The sequence below is a fragment of the Triticum dicoccoides genome, chromosome 2B, assembly GCF_002162155.2.
Source record: "Triticum dicoccoides isolate Atlit2015 ecotype Zavitan chromosome 2B, WEW_v2.0, whole genome shotgun sequence".
Classification (NCBI taxonomy): Eukaryota; Viridiplantae; Streptophyta; class Magnoliopsida; order Poales; family Poaceae; genus Triticum; species Triticum dicoccoides.
Genome location: NC_041383.1, coordinates 16340249 through 16345535, shown reverse-complemented (window position 1 = coordinate 16345535; position 5287 = coordinate 16340249). Strand labels below are relative to the sequence as shown.

The following is a 5287-nucleotide window of genomic DNA, read 5'->3' as shown; positions in this document are numbered from 1 at the left end:
CGCACACACCACCACCCCCACCCACCGCCAAATAAGCGACCAAATCATCGAAGCGTGGTTGTCCGAAACCACGGCTCAAAGGCGAGCGATGCAGGCCGTAGCCGACTCCTGATCATCGCCATAGGCTATGGCGGCCAAGGCTCTGCACCAGGTGTACAAGGCCAAGCGTCAGCCGGAGCAGGGATGCCATGACGTCTGGCGAGCCTTCAATAGGAGGATGACGTCGCCACCGACCGCTCGGACGATAGCGATGTTTGACTTTGCCCTCCGCTCTTGGATTTAGTACTAACTTTGTTAATTTTTGTTTTTTTAATACATGAAAATTTAACAAAAAATGCCCGTTTTGCATGAATTTTGATCGCTTTTGTTAAAGATCCGATCAGCTTTGGTTGGACGTTTCGATTGCATTTTTTAAGTCTTGTTTTTTTATATATTAAAACTCTAAATCAAAATGAATACATGTTTAGGATTACAAAGGTAATGTTTGAATGCATGGACGATGCACAAAATCCTACCAATCCCACCTAATTAACCTAGCATCTATAGCCTCCTAAGTATGTTGGACTTGTGCCGCCGTCGCCGCCGCGTAGTTGAAGTCAAAATCCAACAACCAGCCCAACTGTGGAGCTTCCGAAACTTTTCCTATGCTCCTCGTGCTATGAGATTCTTCGGTTCAAATTAAACTGAGATTCCATCCATCCCCGCCACACCAAACCGGACCATAATTTATTTTGCGGTCCTATCCTAATCTCTTCCCCTTTGAATTAGATGTGAACAGACGGCTCAGTTCGGATGAGGAGAGGATCGATCCGTGGGAGGATCACGTAGACCAATCACAAGCGACACACCTCGGTCCTTCCCGAGATTTTAATTGTTTGGCGGTCAAACTGATCCCACGTCTCCCACTTGACTTGTCTCGTCCTCTTCCTCTCCCCCCGTTCCCTTAACCAACCCCGCCACCGCCGACGACCTCCTCTCCCCAAACCCAAACCCCAAGCACCAACGCCGGCGCCCTCCACCCCACCAGCAGCCGCTGCCATGCACAGCACCGTTAGCTCTCTCGGCACCCGAAACCCTAGCTCCGGCCGGGCGTGCCGCGGCATGGAAGAGCGCCGCGGATCCGCCTCCTCGCCGTGGCCCCAACCTCCCCTTCTTCGGGCGCGGCGCAGGGGAGGGAGGGCTCCCTCCCTCTTGCCGACCGTCGATGCGGTTCTTCTTCACGCATTCAGGCAGTGAAGAGACCTACGCCATGGAGGATTCGATTTGGCAGACCCTCCCTCTTGCGGACCGTCGATACGCTGCAGGTCTTTCTCTTTCTTCTTCTTGTGCATAATCCATCTTTGTTAGTACTAGTACTAGATGGGATGGGAGAGGGCAGGGCCGAATATACATATGCGTGCCTAGTTAACTTGGGCGTTTTCACCACAGCCAAGAAATATTCTAGCTTGCATTGTTTCAACTACATTATTATTGTCTTGTTGAGATTCAAGTCCAGTACTACCTCGTCCTTATTATAGCAGCAAAGGATGTTCTGCTCTTGTCTTGTACAGTATTTTTTACATTTGCGGAGCAAAAAGGCTTGCTCTGTTTTGGGTTCCTTTGCTGCCAAGCTCCTCCTAGCATGCTGCTGCTGCTAAATAAATCAATAATTAACAACAACAAACAATTAATGAATGGTTTGCTCTTGTCTTGCAGATGTGCGTGGAGAAGAAGGCCCTAGCATTGGGGGATGACCGGCCATGCCAAGCTCCTCTTCATTGGAGTTGGAGTTGGATTTGGTCACCACCAATTTGCTCCTAGCATGCCCTCCTCTCTTTTGGTGATTACTTGCTGCCTGACATTATAGTATTACTGTACTTACACATCACCTAATCAGCAGCATTTTTTGGTTCTACTATAATGCACATCTAGCATTCTTTTGGTTCAGCTAGAATACACATCTAACCACTTTTGATTAATTCTGGAGCATTCCATTTGGATGTCCAGTCTCTCCCTCTCCTGTAATGATGTACGTGGTGTGTGTGTCTGCCTAGTGTATATACAACTGCTGTTCATGGGCCTCAATTCAATTGCTCTGTTGTTGTGCCCAGCATGCAACTGCTGTCCATGGGCCTCAATTCAATTGCTTCCTTCTCCGTAAATGATGTGCACAGATTGCTACCTATGTACGTGTTGGTGGTCATGGCCTCGCTGATTAATACGAGCTTTTGCGTTTATTGTTTAGAAACAATATATCCTGGCATTGTTACTGCACTAGCGTTTTTCTCAAGATTCAAGTTCAGTGCCTATTTCCGCTTTTAGTTGATGGATTCCACAAATGCAATCTCTCATCGTTGCTATTATATATGATATAACAGCAGCACGAATGATTCACACGACTCAAAGCTCTATTGTGATGGACTGGTGCTTCTCCTTTCTCCCCCCCATGGATCCCTTTCCCTCCCCTCCCATGAGCTTTTCTTTTTCCTATTTCAGGTCAAGGCTATTAATTTTGCTGCTATTTCTCTTGCCTTGTTTTGTGTAGCAGCAACAGCAGCATGGATTCGGTACAGCAGAGGACAAGAAGGTCTTCATGCCAGGCTCTAGGGCTGGGCGAGAGAACTTCTACTCTCGGTCGTGGTTTTAGTTTCCATTCTAGCTCTCAGGTCAAGGCTGCATCACGTAAGAACTGGTTCTGGTTGCTTCATGCTATAAAAATGGGGCAGGGGGGCGACCCCCTTTCATTCAAAAGAAGAGAAGGGCTTCATTTCATTCTCTTCCGTTGTTGGTTGTGCAACAGAGGCGGCTACGAAATCGCCATGGTGCATGAGCTAATCCAGTATCTCACCAGGGTGCCCTCTCTCTCTCTCTCTCTCTCTAGGAGAAAGAGTTTTGGTCTTTTTGCTCCTACTCTAGCTAGCTGCATATATACACAGTGTCGTTGTACCACGTGTGCACGCCCATCGTAATTACCTGATGCATCTATGATTGATCTGCATAGTGGCAAATGAGCACCACTACTGTTACTATTAGTAAGCACCTCTTTTGGTGACCGGCCATGTTTAGTTTTCTCTATGCAAACTACTGCACATGTGTTGGCATCTATTAGTTTTAATTTCCTGACTGTTCTGAAACCACTCCAAAATGGAACAAGGATCCATCTCAACCTTGTTTCAGAGTACTTGTGTGATTTAATGATACTTGTTGTTTTAGATATCTCCTACTTGCTCGGGTGAAATACTTGTTGTTTTAGATAAGCATGGTGCTCCTCTGTTTTGATATGTAGCGCTCTAGTAATTTAAATGATTCAAATTCCTAAAGCAACAACGCATTACCTTCGTTTGGAAATAAGGGGCATGATTTTAGTTGAAATTGGAACTGAAACCACGACAATTATTTCCGAACGGACGGAGTACTTGTTTTCTACACAACAACTATGCATTCAACGATCTGACCTATATTATATACATGTTGAGGTAGAAAAGTGGGTATATATACTTGCTTCTATTCTGCTCTGGGCAACTAAATTAACTGGGGAACATGAAAGGCACACATCAACTGATGATACCAGAATAATTGATTGGCTGCTACACAGGCCAGATTCTTGCTCTGCTGCTAGTTAAACACTTAAACTACAGCAGGTCAGGGCTAGCCATGAGTGTGTGCGTGCATGTTTTTGCCCCTAAAGGATTTTAACCTCGGATGAAATTCCATGGTTCGATGGTCCCTGTGTAGTTTCTGATGCAGATCGTACATCCATCAAAACACACAATTCAAACTGAACTTTGATTTCTTTTGCTTGGTTCCACTAAGATGCGTTATTGCAAGCTATTCATTATTTTTCAGTTTTGAGCTTGAGAAGAGTACTTATTCACTATATTGTAGCTATAACAGTTTTCAGCGTTCCATCTTTCTAGTCTCCTATGTTGAACAGAGACATACAATTTGCAGTGTTAAATCAATATATGATCTCTTTTTCTATGTCCCCACGAATACCCAATACAAGTAAAGCAATTTGTTCCGATCAATCAACAGTGAGTGAATCGGGATGTTGATTAATGTGGGGGATTCACTTGCTGCTCAATGTGAACTTGCGTAATTAGTGATGTCACTATGAGTTCCTCGCTCTGACCGATCTGTTACGTATTTCAGTCATTGTTGGTAGCTAGTCTCAGTTATGATGTTCCTTTGTTTTGTAGAAGATGGACCAATCACGGATAGAGTAACAAGTAGCTGCGGGTTGCCCAATATGCCTCCAAACCGTACGCTCGTGTAGCATTGGTAGAAGCAAATTGACAAATTGGCTAGCAAAATCGCAGCCTGGAGCTAGCTTGGTGGTAAATCTGAAGCCCGTCCCCACACGGCGTCGCTCAAACTTGAATTTTTTTTTCAGTTCTGAGCTATGAGAAGATTACTTACTTCCAATTTTTGAGCTATAACAGTTTTCAGTCAGTGTTGCAAGTTTCTACTCTGCTATACTGAATATAATATAGACACATTTTTCAGTGCTCCATCAGTTCTGTGATTTTCTATTTTTATGTGCCGACCACTACCTAATACAAGTAAATTGATTTGTTCTGATCATTATACAGTGAATCAAGATGGTGATCAATGTCGAGGATTTACTTCTTGCTCAACTATTTACAAGTGAAACTTGGCTAACCAGTGGTGGAACTGTAAGTTCCTCACTCTGACTTGTTTATTACGTATTGTAGTCAAACATCATGTAGTGTTGGTAGCTAGTCTCAAGTCTGATGTTGCTTTGCTTTGTAGATCAACATCCCGAGGACTAAGAAAGTAACCGTGGTGGTTCGCCCAATATGAAATTTTGTATCTCTGAAAGTAGAGATTTTTTACAGTACATCATACTACCGAATTTAAGGGGTAGTATTAACCAGATCCAACGGTTAATATGGTTCAACGCTGAATTTAGATTGAGGACAGCTTGGTGATTTCATATTAGGATGCCCCACGACCTCGCCTCCTCCTATTTCACGGTCGTCGCTAGCCCCCACTGCGTCTCCTCGGCTCTCCTCCCGCCCTGCCGCCAAGCTCGTGTTCATCGAGTTCGATGTTCAGGTCTACACACATGCAGCCGTTGCATTCACTCTCGATTCAGCAGGAGGAGATTAGTATTCCCGGACGGACGGGCCTCTGTAGCCAGGTGGGTGAGAACGGCGAGCTGGTGCACTGCTTACACGTCGGCGTTGGCGCTTGACTGGTGGGAGTCGCGGCTCGACGTCATCTTCGTCCACCCGCCTTGCTCGTGCGACGCGGCGCCACCCGACGGCATGGCAGAAATGTGACG

General features: G+C 45.5%; 1 long non-coding RNA gene across 1 annotated transcript; it reads left to right on the top strand.

Annotated features, from left to right (window-relative positions):
• The first annotated feature begins 918 nt into the window (after positions 1 to 918).
• On the top strand, positions 919 to 4883 carry LOC119366851. Its single transcript, XR_005176123.1, has 4 exons — positions 919 to 1304; positions 1696 to 1819; positions 2525 to 4655; positions 4753 to 4883. It is a non-coding gene; the product is annotated as an uncharacterized LOC119366851 (long non-coding RNA).
• Positions 4884 to 5287: the final 404 nt, after the last annotated feature.